The sequence below is a fragment of the Oncorhynchus mykiss genome, chromosome 11 (genome assembly GCF_013265735.2).
Source record: "Oncorhynchus mykiss isolate Arlee chromosome 11, USDA_OmykA_1.1, whole genome shotgun sequence".
NCBI classification, from domain to species: domain Eukaryota; kingdom Metazoa; phylum Chordata; class Actinopteri; order Salmoniformes; family Salmonidae; genus Oncorhynchus; species Oncorhynchus mykiss.
In genome coordinates this window covers 75510304-75524302 of record NC_048575.1, presented here as the reverse complement: position 1 = coordinate 75524302, position 13999 = coordinate 75510304, and the positions used below count along the sequence as shown (strand labels likewise).

At 42.6% G+C, this 13999-nt stretch overlaps 1 protein-coding gene across 1 annotated transcript in view; it reads left to right on the top strand.

Moving 5' to 3' along the window:
- Positions 1-13999, top strand: part of LOC110536392 (E3 ubiquitin-protein ligase znrf3-like) — a 205458-nt gene that overhangs the window by 104633 nt on the left and 86826 nt on the right. The gene's annotated exons all lie outside the window — the stretch shown is intronic.

The following is a 13999-nucleotide window of genomic DNA, read 5'->3' as shown; positions in this document are numbered from 1 at the left end:
CTCTGATCCCTGGTTGTCAAGGGAGCTATTCGTTCACGCTAGGATGGGTTTGTTTTGTTTTTCACCTCCTTCCTTCCAAGAATTAGAAGAGAGGAATTTAATCCTTCACTTGTCTCTCCCCCTCTCCCTTCCACCCCTCTGTCTCTTTACCCCTCCCCCAGACCCCCCTCTGGAGTCCAGAGTGGTATTTTATCATGGCTTTAATTAAGTGTCCATCCTAATGGAACATACCACTTTTCCCCGAGGGACAGGGGGAGACTATGGTCTCATTTATCCTGGACACACCTGGCCTGTCCTTGCCAGTGACAGGAAGAGGGCAGCCGTTGAAGGAGAGACGTATAGACATACTTATGGATTGGGCACTTTCTCTGGAGGCCGTGGTTAGAGGTTGGTTAGCGCTCGGCGCTAGCTTGTGAGTAAGGCAGAAAAGAACAGAACACGCAACACATCAGGGCTGGAAGCTGAACTCATGGTAATGCTAAAACAGAAGCACTCAATCACTCGAAGCATCTTGTACTTTACATCAGGAATAGAACGTAGTGTTGCACATTAGGTTCCTTCCTCCTCTCTGAAAGTGACCACTGTATCAGTTGTTGTCGTCGACGTGGTAGTCAAGTGTTTGATTAGGTCAAGTGTTTGATTAGGTCAAGTGTTTGATATACTGTACTGTACAGCAGTGAGACCTCGACTAGAGTGCTGCTGAGCTGATACTTGGGGGCATCACAGGGATCTGAATGATCTTTTCTCTATGGAGGCAGGCGGCCATGTTGGATTTGGGGGATATTGTTTTAGTTTGGTGCAAGAGCAGAGCCCATCCAGCAGAGCTGTGCCCCCCCCCCATCAGAGGGATATGTTGTGAAAGTGTCCCAAGTGACAGCATCCATCCCCTCATTAGAGTGGACAGGAAAGCGAGGAGTTGAAAGGAGGGAAACGAGGAGGAGAAAGGGACAAAACGAGAAGGAGAAAAGGAGGGAAACGAGGAGTTGAAAGGAGGGAAATGAGGGGTTGAAAGGAGGGAAACGAGGAGGAGAAAAGGAGGGAAACGAGGGGAAAAGGAGGGAAACGAGGAGAAAGGAGCGAAATTAGGATCAAAGGAGGGAAACGAGAAGGTACCGCGGCTGCATGGTTGGATTTTAGATAGAGTAGACACTGCTGGGCTATAATTAGTGTGGAGAGGAGATGGGGAAGCCTCTCCATTGTTGGATGGCAGACCAGACCCAGGAAGAGCCCAGGCACAGCTGGGGGCCCGTAGTGTTCCCAGAGCCAGACTTAGCCATTACTGTACTGTATTACAGCCGGACTTTCATCCAGACACAGCCCAGAGAGCCCCTGCCAGCCAAGCCACAGACTGTAATCCCTGCTAGGCTCAGACACAGCTGAGATACCCCACTCGCAACACCACATCCAAAGCTACCCTGCCTTGCCCAATCTAGCCTCCCCCTGTATATCCCCATACTCAGACTGCCCCCTATCTGAACTCCCAGGCCCAACTCTCCCCCACCCTCTCTCTCAATTCAATTCAATTCAAGGGCTTTATTGGCATGGGAAACATGTGTTAACATTGCCAAAGCAAGTGAGGTAGATAATATATAAAGTGAAATAAACAATAAAAATTAACAGTGAACATCACACATACAGAAGTTGCAAAACAATAAAGACATTACAAATGTCATATTATATATATATATATACAGTGTTTTAACAATGTACAAATGGTAAAGGACACAAGATAAAATAAATAGGCATAGATATGGGTTGTATTTACAATGGTGTGTGTTCTTCACTGGTTGCCCTTTTCTCGTGGCAACGGGACACACATCTTGCTGCTGTGATGGCACACTGTGGATTTTCACCCAGTAGATATGGGAGTTTTTCAAAATTGGATTTGTTTTCGAATTCTTTGTGGATCTGTGTAATCTGAGGGAAATATGTCTCTCTAATATGGTCATACATTGGGCAGGAGGTTAGGAAGTGCAGTTCAGTTTCCACCTCATTTTGTGGGCAGTGAGCACATAGCCTGTCTTCTCTTGAGAGCCATGTCTGCCTACGGCGGCCTGTACATTAATTTTGGGTCAGTCACAGTGGTCAGGTATTCTGCCGCTGTGTACTCTCTGTGTAGGGCCAAATAGCATTCTAGTTTGCTCTGTTTTTTTGTTAATTCTTTCCAATGTGTCAAGTAATTATCTTTTAGTTTTCTCATGATTTGGTTGGGTCTAATTGTGCTGCTGTCCTGGGGCTCTGTAGGGTGTGTTTGTGTTTGTGAACAGAGCTCCAGGACCAGCTTGCTTAGGGGACTCTTCTCCAGGTTCATCTCTCTGTAGGTGATGGCTTTGTTATGGAAGGTTTGGGAATCGCTTCCTTTTAGGTGGTTATAGAATTTAACGGCTCTTTTCTGGATTTTGATAATTAGTGGGTATCGGCCTAATTCTGCTCTGCATGCATTATTTGGTGTTCTACGTTGTACACGGAGGATATTTTTGCAGAATTCTGAGTGCAGAGTCTCAATTTGGTGTTTGTCTCATTTTGTGAAGTCTTGGTTGGTGAGCGGACCCCAGACCTCACAACCATAAAGGGCAATGGGCTCTATGACTGATTCAAGTATTTTTAGCCAGATCCTAATTGGTATGTTGAAATTTATGTTCCTTTTGATGGCATAGAATGCCCTTCTTGCCTTGTCTCTCAGATCGTTCACAGCTTTGTGGAAGTTACCTGTGGCGCTGATGTTTAGGCCAAGGTATGTATAGTTTTTTGTGTGCTCTAGGGCAACAGTGTCTAGATGGAATTTGTATTTGTGGTCCTGGTGACTGGACCTTTTTTGGAACACCATTATTTTGGTCTTACTGAGATTTACTGTCAGGGCCCAGGTCTGACAGAATCTGTGCATAAGATCTAGGTGCTGCTGTAGGCCCTCCTTGGTTGGTGACAGAAGCACCAGATCATCAGCAAACAGCAGACATTTGACTACGGATTCTAGTAGGGTGAGGCCGGGTGCTGCAGACTTTTCTAGTGCCCGCGCCAATTCGTTGATCTATATGTTGAAGAGGGTGGGGCTTAAGCTGCATCCCTGTCTCACCCCACCACCCTGTGTGAAGAAATGTGTGTGTTTTTTGCCAATTTTAACCACACACTTGTTGTTTGTGTACATGGATTTTATAATGTCGTATGTTTTACCCCCAACACCACTTTCCATCAGTTTGTATAGCAGACCCTCATGCCAAATTGAGTCGAAGGCTTTTTTGAAATCAACAAAGCATGAGAAGACTTTGCCTTTGTTTTGGTTTGTTTGGTTGTCAATTAGGGTGTGCAGGGTGAATACATGGTCTGTTGTATGGTAATTTGGTAAAAAGCCAATTTGACATTTGCTCAGTACATTGTTTTCATTGAGGAAATGTACGAGTCTGCTGTTAATGATAATGCAGAGGAGGTTACTATTGACGCATATTCCACGGTAGTTATTGGGGTCAAATTTGTCTCCACTTTTGTGGATTGGGGTGATCAGTCCTTGGTTCCAAATATTGGGGAATAAGCCAGAGCTAAGGATGATGTTAAAGAGTATAGTATAGCCTCTCTATCTCTCTCTCACAGTCAGGCCTTCTCTCTATACTGGGCCTCTCTCTCTCTCTCTCCCTCTCACAGTCAGGCCTTCTCTATGCACTGGGCCTCTCTCTCTCTCTCTCTCTCTCTCTCTCTCTCTCACAGTCAGGCCTTCTCTCTACACTGGGTCTCTCTCCTCTCTCTCACAGTCAGGCCTTCTCTCTACACTGGGTCTCTCTCCTCTCTCTCACAGTCAGGCCTTCTCTCTACACTGGGTCTCTCTCCTCTCTCTCACAGTCAGGCCTTCTCTCTACACTGGGTCTCTCTCCTCTCTCTCACAGTCAGGCCTTCTCTCTACACTGGGCCTCTCTCTCTCTCTCTCTCTCTCTCTCTCTCTCTCTCTCTCACAGTCAGGCCTTCTCTCTACACTGGGCCTCTCTCCTCTCTCTCACAGTCAGGCCTTCTCTCTACACTGGGCCTCTCTCTCTCTCTCTCTCTCTCTCTCTTTCTCACAGTCAGGCCTTCTCTCTACACTGGGCCTCTCTCCTCTCTCTCACAGTCAGGCCTTCTCTCTACACTGGGCCTCTCTCTCTCTCTCTCTCTCAGTCAGGCCTTCTCTCTACACTGGGCCTCTCTCCTCTCCGTTCCTCCTCTGTGGGCCCTCGCTGCCCTGGTTGTCCTACACCAAATCACTGTTTCAGTGCCCCGGGATCCCACTGAGCGTGTTGCCATGGTTACAGGGAAGCTCATGGTGGGATGAGTCTCAAAGTGAGCTGTCCCTGGGTGGAATGACCCGCTGCTGAATGGAGAGACAAAATGACCTGGTTGGGCCCCTATTTAAAGAGCGCATAAAGGAGCCCTAAGGACTTGAGACAAAAGAGAGGGAGCGAGAGAATCAGAGAGGGAGCGAGAGAATCAGAGAGGGAGCGAGAGAATCAGAGAGGGAGCGAGAGAAGAAGAGAGGGAGCGAGAGAAGAAGAGAGGGAGCGAGAGAAGAAGAGAGGGAGCGAGAGAAGAAGAGGGAGCGAGAGAAGAAGAGGGAGCGAGAGAAGAAGAGGGAGCGAGAGAAGAAGAGAGGGAGCGAGAGAAGAAGAGAGGGAGCGAGAGAAGAAGAGAGGGAGCGAGAGAAGAAGAGAGGGAGCGAGAGAAGAAGAGAGGGAGCGAGAGAAGAAGAGAGGGAGCGAGAGAAGAAGAGAGGGAGCGAGAGAAGAAGAGAGGGAGCGAGAGAAGAAGAGAGGGAGCGAGAGAAGAAGAGAGGGAGCGAGAGAAGAAGAGAGGGAGCGAGAGAAGAAGAGGGAGCGAGAGAAGAAGAGGGAGCGAGAGAAGAAGAGAGGGAGTGAGAGAAGAAGAGAGGGAGCGAGAGAAGAAGAGGGAGCGAGAGAAGAAGAGGGAGCGAGAGAAGAAGAGAGAGAGCGAGATAATCAGAGAGGGATAGTAAAAGAGAAGAGGGGAGAGAAAAGAGAGAGGAAGGGAATGAAAGGCAGGTAAAGAAAGAGCAGAGCAGCGCTTAGAGAAGGATTGGGGAGGAGGAGTTTACATTGATTCATTTGAGATCAATTCTTTGATGTTATTGACATTGTTTAGTTGTTAACAGTTTATCCGAAAGTTGATTTTTTTAAATTGTTGTTTGTGATTCGAGTTATTTATTATTTAAATCTAGTTCTTTTGGAGTTTGGAACTTGTTTTTATTTTTTATTAGCCAGAAGATGCTACAGCTCGAAAGTGCTACAACAGATCAAAAGAGATAACATGGACACATTTGTATTTTTTTTGTATAAATCTTGGAAGATATTTAATCAGACATGGCTGCCACACCAAAGCCTGTGTTTTCTCTTCTCTCTCTCTGGGTCTCCACCTAGCTACGCCTGTGTGTGTCTGTTGCTCTCTGTGAGAGTCCCTTCCATGCTGGGTTGCTCTGTGTGTGACGGCCCTGGTGTCATTGAGCCTGAGCTGCTCAGGGGCCCGGCCCAACACACCTGAGCCTGATTTGGAGCTATTGCTGCCAGGGGCCTGTCTCTGCCAGCCACATACACACACACACACACTCACATACACACACACACACACACACACACACACACACACAGAGGTTGCTAGTTCGAATCCCCGAGCTGACAAGGTACAAATCTGTCGTTCTGCCCCTGAACAGGCAGTTAACCCACTGTTCCTAGGCCGTCAATGAAAATAAGAATTTGTTCTTAACTGACTTGCCTAGTAAAATAAAGGTACATTTAAAATTAAAATAAATGTGTGTGTGTATATATATATATACAAACACATTTATTTTAATTTTAAATGTACCTTTATTTTACTGGACATTTTAATGGACAGAGTCTCCCACCTCAGCTGTAGATCTCTGCAGTTCATCCAGAGTGATCATGGGCCTCTTGGCTGCATCTCTGATCAGTCTTCTCCTTGTATGAGCTGAAAGTTTAGAGGGACGGCCAGGTCTTGGTAGATTTGCAGTGGTCTGATACTCCTTCCATTTCAATATTATCGCTTGCACAGTGCTCCTTGGGATGTTTAAAGCTTGGGAAATCTATTTTTGTATCCAAATCCGGCTTTAAACTTCTTCACAACAGTATCTCGGACCTGCCTGGTGTGTTCCTTGTTCTTCATGATGCTCTCTGCGCTTTTAACGGACCTCTGAGACTATCACATTGCAGGTGCATTTATACGGAGACTTGATTACACACAGGTGGATTGTATTTATCATCATTAGTCATTTAGGTCAACATTGGATCATTCAGAGATCCTCACTGAACTTCTGGAGAGAGTTTGCTGCACTGAAAGTAAAGGGGCTGAATAATTTTGCACGCCCAATTTTTCAGTTTTTGATTTGTTAAAAAAGTTTGAAATATCCAATAAATGTCGTTCCACTTCATGATTGTGTCCCACTTGTTGTTGATTCTTCACAAAAAAATACAGTTTTATATCTTTATGTTTGAAGCCTGAAATGTGGCAAAAGTTCGCAAAGTCCAATGGGGCCGAATACTTTCGCAAGGCACTGTATGTGTGGTCAGAGAGAAGCCAGTCAGGTAGACCCACATCTACGTGTGGTCAGAGAGAAGCCAGTCAGGTAGACCCACATCTACGTGTGGTCAGAGAGAAGCCAGTCAGGTAGACCCACGTCAGACACGCTCCGCTCCGTCAACATCAACAATAAAGACAAACCAGACACATGCCCATTGCTCACATGGAGCGCGTAAATGATGGAACAAAATAAACCAAAACTTGTTTCTCACAAGTGTAAAAGGTTGTGAACTCTGAAAACAACTTTTCCGTTCCGAGAATGAGAATGCTACATTTCTGTAATTTATACATGCATTAACAAAAATGGCTGTTTTACAATGGCTGTTTTACAAACGCTATGCTACCACATGGGCGTTCATTAAAGTTCAGACATGGAAGGCTTTAGCCTGGGCTACTATTCTACTTAGCAGGGATAGGAGGGAGGCAATTTTTTTGTCTCGCCTAGGGCAGCTTATCAGCTAGGACTAGGGCTGTCATGTGACCATATTACCGCCACACCGGCGGTCACGAGTCATGACGGCAGTCAAATTCCACGTGGCCATTTAGTCACGGTAATTAGGCTTTTCCCAGCTCTGATGCTGCTGATGTTCATTAGTAGTCTACCAAACTTGCTAACTGCCTGGTACTCAGCACTCTATTGTCCCTCTAATTACTCTGACATCAGTGAAAATAAATTCTTAATGAGAGCATGAGCTCATGTTGTGCAACATTTCTATAGGCTATGCAATGAGAAATGGGAGTGATGGCCTCTATTAAAAAGAGGAGGATCCATTCGATTTCTATAGGCTAGGCCTATTATATTTATTTCTCAACTTTCCTAATATTAAGCACATTGCTTCTTTTTACAGCAGGGAGTATAGCCTACCTGGCTGGCATGAAAATAAACCACAGGGGAAAGTTTCCTCCTTTCGCGATTTAAGTGCATTGATGACATGTATTTTTTCCCACTGCACCTGTTTTGAGACATGTGCATGATAAAGGTCCATTCTAAATTAAATAAAAATCACACATACACCGCCGTTCAAAAGTTTGAGGTCACTTAGAAATGTCCTTGTTTTGAAAGAAAAACATGTTTTTTTGCCCATTAAAATAACATCAAATTGATCAGTAATACAGTGTAGACATTGTTAATGTTGTAAATTACTATTGTAGCTGGAAACGGCTGGTTGTTTATGAAATATCTACATAGGCGTACAGAGGCCCATTATCAGCAACCATCACTTCTGTGTTCCAATGGCACGTTGTGTTAGCTAATCCAGGTTTATAATTTTAAAAGGCTAATTAATCATTAGAAAACCTTTTTGCAATTATGTTAGCACAGCTGAAAACTGTTGTTCTAATTAAATAAGCAATAAAACTGTCCTTCTTTAGACTAGTTATTTAGAATAGAATAGGTCAACTTTAGTACTATGGGGGATAGTAGATTGACATAGGCTAGTGCTTTTGCTGTTCGTTAGGCCTACTCATCTTGTTGGCTGACGAAAAGTACATGTGGACAGTTCTTCCAATATCTTCCATATGCACCTCGGAATTGGATAAGGACTCACACAGTTGCATCCCGATGTGCCTGTCTTCACTAGCCTGTGAGAAAGATCCGATCACGTGACTGGTAGCCGGGAGAAGTGGAATTAAGGCGTGGATTTTTGGGGGGGCATTAAGGCCACACAAAGTGGATGCAGCCGGGAATTTCAAGGCATTATCAAGTGCTTGTCAAATTGTGAATGAGAGACTGATGAAGTGTGTTCAGCCTGCGCAAAAAAAAGCAGAGCTCATCTTTCATGCAACTTTAAAAAAAATGTTTATTAGAGTCGCATCATGCAGCCGTAGAATGTATTAAACATCTAAACCTATAGCCCAACATTTGTATCACAACTAAAGTTACATAAATAACTCTAGACTGCATTTTCTTCATATCATGTTTCTTTAGAACTGTCTAAAGTAAATAATGGATTTATTTTGATGATGTAGGCTATATTACATGGATTTATTGTGAAGGTGTAGGCTATATTATATGGATTTATTGTGATGGTGTAGGTAGACTATATTACATGGATTTATTGTGAAGGTGTAGGCTATATTATATGGATTTATTGTGAAGGTGTAGGCTATATTACATGGATTTATTAGACTTTTTAAGATGTAGATGTTCCAAAGGTCTGCATCAGTGGCTTGTAGGATATGTGTGGAAGCTTGGAGATGCTAAATGTGTTTATGTTAAGTAACTGTCAATTTGCCGTGAAACTTTCATGATCGCCACAGACCTAGCCAGGACCGGGCCTGATTAGCGTTGATTAGTCTATAAATTAGGAAAATATTCTTTATCAAATTATTCCATGCCAGATTGGAGAGGATTGGTGTATTGTCCATTTGACACAACATTAGTGCATTATATATATATATATATATATATATATATATATATATATATTATTACAACCTTGTTGACTGCTGTTGAATAATTAACAAATACGAAGACACATTCAACCATTTTTAAAAGAAGACAGATTTATGTATTTACTAGGAAGCAATAAATACGTGCATTATGTAAAATAATGTCCACACATCAAAGATTGTGCCATAGGCTATAGCGCTGTAAACCCCCGCACATCTAGACAATCAGCTGCTGGAGAATCACTCTACACTCCCACATCTAGCCAATCAGCTGCTGGAGAATCACTCTACACCCCCACATCTAGCCAATCAGCTGCTGGAGAATCACTCTACACCCCCACATCTAGCCAATCAGCTGCTGGAGCATCACTGTACACCCCCACATCTAGCCAATCAGCTGCTGGAGAATCACTCTACACCCCCACATCTAGCCAATCAGCTGCTGGAGCATCACTCTACACCCCCACATCTAGCCAATCAGCTGCTGGAAAATCACTCTACACCCCCACATCTAGCCAATCAGCTGCTGGAGCATCACTCTACACCCCCACATCTAGCCAATCAGCTGCTGGAGCATCAAAGGACAGTTGGAAAGAGGAGGAGATAGTAGGAGGAGAAAGTTTAATCGACAGACTAAGTTAGCAAAACAATCACTTATTGTCAAGTTATGGTCATGTTTATCTATATGAGAAAAAACGATCCTTAAATTGATGTAGGCCTATTTAAACGGTCTTGACGGTTATCTTATTTTCCTGATGGTCTTTGTCCAAAATCATCAGTGACACGATAATCTTATTTTCCTGATGGTCTTTGTCCATAACCATCAGTGACACGGTTATCTTATTTTCCTGATGGTCTTTGTCCATAACCATCAGTGACACGGTTATCTTATTTTCATGATGGTCTTTGTCCATAACCATCAGTGACACGGTTATCTTATTTTCCTGATGGTCTTTGTCCATAACCATCAGTGACACGGTTATCTAATTTTCCTGATGGTCTTTGTCCATAACCAACAGTGACACGGTTATCTTATTTTCCTGATGGTCTTTGTCCATAACCATCAGTGACACGGTTATCTTATTTTCCTGATGGTCTTTGTCCATAACCATCAGTGACACGGTTATCTTATTTTCCTGATGGTCTTTGTCCATAACCATCAGTGACACGGTTATCTTATTTTCCTGATGGTCTTTGTCCATAACCATCAGTGACACGGTTATCTTATTTTCATGATGGTCCTTGTCCATAACCATCAGTGACACGGTTATCTTATTTTCCTGATGGTCTTTGTCCATAACCATCAGTGACACGGTTATCTAATTTTCCTGATGGTCTTTGTCCATAACCAACAGTGACACGGTTATCTTATTTTCCTGATGGTCTTTGTCCATAACCATCAGTGACACGGTTATCTTATTTTCCTGATGGTCTTTGTCCATAACCATCAGTGACACGGTTATCTTATTTTCCTGATGGTCTTTGTCCATAACCATCAGTGACACGGTTATCTTATTTTCATGATGGTCTTTGTCCATAACCATCAGTGACACGGTTATCTTATTTTCCTGATGGTCTTTGTCCATAACCATCAGTGACACGGTTATCTTATTTTCATGATGGTCTTTGTCCATAACCATTAGTGACACGGTTATCTTATTTTCATGATGGTCTTTGTCCATAACCATCAGTGACACGGTTATCTTATTTTCCTGATGGTCTTTGTCCATAACCATCAGTGACACGGTTATCTTATTTTCATGATGGTCCTTGTCCATAACCATCAGTGACACGGTTATCTTATTTTCCTGATGGTCTTTGTCCATAACCATCAGTGACACGGTTATCTAATTTTCCTGATGGTCTTTGTCCATAACCAACAGTGACACGGTTATCTTATTTTCCTGATGGTCTTTGTCCATAACCATCAGTGACACGGTTATCTTATTTTCCTGATGGTCTTTGTCCATAACCATCAGTGACACGGTTATCTTATTTTCCTGATGGTCTTTGTCCATAACCATCAGTGACACGGTTATCTTATTTTCATGATGGTCTTTGTCCATAACCATCAGTGACACGGTTATCTTATTTTCCTGATGGTCTTTGTCCATAACCATCAGTGACACGGTTATCTTATTTTCATGATGGTCTTTGTCCATAACCATTAGTGACACGGTTATCTTATTTTCATGATGGTCTTTGTCCATAACCATCAGTGACACGGTTATCTTATTTTCCTGATGGTCTTTGTCCATAACCATCAGTGACACGGTTATCTTATTTTCATGATGGTCTTTGTCCATAACCATCAGTGGTTATCCAGTTCCTGTCACAGCCCTAATAACTAGCTCAGTTCCCACTATCTATTCTCTCTAGATATGTTTTGTACTGACAGAGGAAGTTAAGAGCATCTATGAAAACAAGTTTCTAAAAATGTTTTAAATGTACAAGCAGTTGGTATTATCCCAGCAGTTAATCATGTAGCTCCTTCTTTAGTGTTGTCAGCCACACATGGAAGGAAATTAACACCACTAATAAATACACCGCAGAGGCATCTCCAGGGACCTGAGGAAGACAAGTTATTCATATTAATTCCATCAATCAATCAATCAATGAAATGTTTTTATGAAGCCCTTTTTACATCAGCATATGTCACAAAGTGCTATACAGAAACCCAGCCTAAAACCCCAAACAGCAAGCAATGCAGATGTACATGTAATGATTCTCTCATAACGGCCTGGGAGATATATGTATCTATTCCCCAAGGGGTTTTCTTTAGTATTTCCTGTAGTACTTGTTAGTACTTCTCTATCCAGTATTTCCTATAGTACCTATTAGTACTTCTCTATCCAGTATTTCCTATAGTACATATTGGTACTTCTATACCAAGTATTTCCTGTAGTACGTGTTAGTACTTCCCTATCCAGTATTTCCTGTAGTACTTGTTAGTAATTCTCTATCCAGTAGTTCCTGTAGTACTTGTTAGTACTTCTCTATCCAGTATTTCCTGTAGTACTTGTTAGTACTTCCCTATCCAGTATTTCCTGTAGTACTTGTTAGTAATTCTCAATCCAGTAGTTCATGTAGTACTTGTTAGTACTTCTCTATCCAGTATTTCCTGTAGTACTAGTTAGTATTTCTCTATCCAGTATTTCCTGTAGAACTTGTTAGTAATTCTCAATCCAGTATTTCGTGTAGTACTAGTTAGTACTTCTCTATCCAGTATTTCCTGTAGTACTAGTTAGTACTTCTCTATCCAGTATTTCCTGTAGTACTTGTTAGTAATTCTCAATCCAGTAGTTCCTGTAGTACTTGTTAGTACTTCTCTATCCAGTATTTCCTGTAGTACTAGTTAGTACTTCTCTATCCAGTATTTCCTGTAGTACTTGTTAGAGTACTTCCCTATCCAGTATTTCCTGTAGTACTTGTTAGTAATTCTCAATCCAGTAGTTCCTGTAGTACTTGTTAGTACTTCTCTATCCAGTATTTCCTGTAGTACTAGTTAGTACTTATCTATCCAGTATTTCCTGTAGTACTTGTTAGTACTTCCCTATCCAGTATTTCCTGTAGTACTTGTTAGTAATTCTCAATCCAGTAGTTCCTGTAGTACTTGTTAGTACTTCTCTATCCAGTATTTCCTGTAGTATTAGTTAGTACTTCTCTATCCAGTATTTCCTGTAGTACTTGTTAGTACTTTCCTATCCAGTATTTCCTGTAGTACTTGTTAGTAATTCTCAATCCAGTATTTCCTGTAGTACTAGTTAGTACTTCTCTATCCAGTTCCAAAGAGGATCAGATTTGGTACTTTATTATTGGCAGTAGCATTCCTGAGTTCGACCCACCATCAACAGGAAGGGTTGTTTATTTTCCTGCAGATCACAAAGGCTGGAAAAGCAAACCGGTAAGAAAACAAATTTAGGGGGAGCAAGAGGAGGAGAAGTGGAGGACATTTCATTAGCGGTCCATTCCTGTCCGTTTAGGCTCTACAGGGCAGAACACGCACACACACACACACACACAAGGCACAGGAGTGTGTGGCTGATTGGTGTTTGATTAGGCCCTATATTTTAAGACAAACGGAAGGAACATTTTGCCTTAATGGGCGTGGTGCTGTTTGCCAAGTCACACGCACACTCACAGCGCAACTTAATTGCATCTTTTTGGTTTTGCAACGCTGGCCACCCTGCATTGTGAGCTGTAGCAGAGACAAAGGAAGAGCAGGGAGAATTTTTCTTTTCTTTTTTTATTTCACCTGTATTTAACCAGGTAGGCTAGTTGAGAACACCTGTATTTAACCAGGTAGGCTAGTTGAGAACACCTTTATTTAACCAGGTAGGCTAGTTGAGAACACCTTTATTTAACCAGGTAGGCTAGTTGAGAACAAGTTCTCATTTGCAACTGCGACCTGGCCAAGATAAAGCATAGCAGTGTGAACAGACAACACAGAGTTACACATGGAGTAAACAATTAACAAGTCAATAACACAGTAGAAAAAAAGGATAGTCTATTTACATTGTGTGCAAAAGGCATGAGGAGGAGGTAGGCGAATAATTACAGTTTTGGAGATTAACACTGGAGTGATAAATGATCAGATGGTCATGTATAGGTAGAGATATTGGTGTGCAAAAGAGCAGAAAAGTAAATAAATAAAAACAGTATGGGGATGAGGTAGGTAAAAATGGGTGGGCTATTTACCGATAGACTATGTACAGCTGCAGCGATCGGTTAGCTGCTCAGATAGCAGATGTTTGAAGTTGGTGAGGGAGATAAAAGTCTCCAACTTCAGCGATTTTTGCAATTCGTTCCAGTCACAGGCAGCAGAGAACTGGAACGAAAGGCGGCCAAATGAGGTGTTGGCTTTAGGGATGATCAGTGAGATACACCTGCTGGAGCGCGTGTTACGGGTGGGTGTTGCCATCCTGACCAGTGAACTGAGATAAGGCGGAGCTTTACCTAGCATGGACTTGTAGAAGGTGAACCAAGAGAAGTAGAAGAAGAGAGGGGGGAAGAGAGGTATGGGTAAGCAGTGTGAAAGAGC